The sequence below is a fragment of the Atta cephalotes genome (assembly GCF_000143395.1).
Source record: "Atta cephalotes unplaced genomic scaffold scaffold00089, whole genome shotgun sequence".
Classification (NCBI taxonomy): Eukaryota; Metazoa; Arthropoda; class Insecta; order Hymenoptera; family Formicidae; genus Atta; species Atta cephalotes.
The window spans coordinates 348,780-350,043 of NW_012130153.1; positions in this window are offsets into that span (position 1 = coordinate 348,780).

The following is a 1,264-nucleotide window of genomic DNA, read 5'->3' on the forward strand; positions in this document are numbered from 1 at the left end:
GCACGCACGCAACACACACACGATTCTGTATGCGTGTCACGTGTTTCTCCAGCAGCTGAAGCAGTACGAATGCCAGCTTGACGCATTATGGCTTTGAATCAAAGGGGTACTTCATATGTAAAATTCGTGAAACACAACAGTAGAATCTCATAGAAAATTAACAGTCCAATAAATAATATTTATGATGTCCAGATTTCGTGTAAAAATTTAATAATTTAAAAAATTACTTGCAGGATATAAATAATTTTATTATATTTGCATATTAATTATGCAGCGAGACATAGGCCCGTATTCAGAACGCGCTTTTCTCGCTAAAAGCGAGCTTTTATCTTTAAAATTCTATAGTATACGTAACGTAAATACGGGCCATAATTTTTATTTGGAAAGTCGGTATTTAAGTATTCTTATAATTATTTCCTATTTTTAGTTCTCGCGCTTACTTCCTCATTTCTGCTGAATTTTTTTCACGAAAAATGATGTGCGGAATGTTTTATAGGATTTGTTTGGATTGCAACATGAGATCACGTTATGCTCAATGCTAGACATATCATGAGCGAGATGATATGTCATCGCATGATATGATTAAAAACACGGGCACGTAGCGATTTAGAAGTATGAATAAACCGCTTCCAACTGACTAACTGATATAAGATTGGAAGGACGTTGACCTTAGGCTGAGATTATCACCTACACAATATAGTTATTCAAGAGATTTCCTAAGGATGTCCAGAGTGATGTCTTGAGAACGCTCTTAGAATGTCCTAGAATATCTTATAGACGTTCTCAGGACATCACTCGGAGAATGTGTTTTTCAATGAAATAGCGTATGCGTTGTTTTGTAAAATTGTTAATAATTTACAGAAATTTTCCGAGAACTATAAGATCCTTATAATCTCTATGAATAAATTACTTATCCTTCACCTACTCTCTTATATTATTCCATAAGTTTTTTTTTATCAATTGTTTAATGTTACACTTTTACTAGAAAAAAAAATTGAATATATATTTACAAAGAATAAAAATTTTTTGTTTGATATTCTTGGAAATTTAGATCAAATAAATGAATCATGAATCAAAACAAGAAAGTTGGCTAAATTATACTTTTATTGTAATTTTTAAACAAAAATATTTTTTTTATAAATGACAAAATAGATGTGACGCTAATAATATTATTTAAGTATTATTATTTTTGTTTTGTCTTCGAGTCGTTCGTTTATGATCAAGTAATATTTAAAATTGATTTTATTTGATGTTTGGTGTTTAA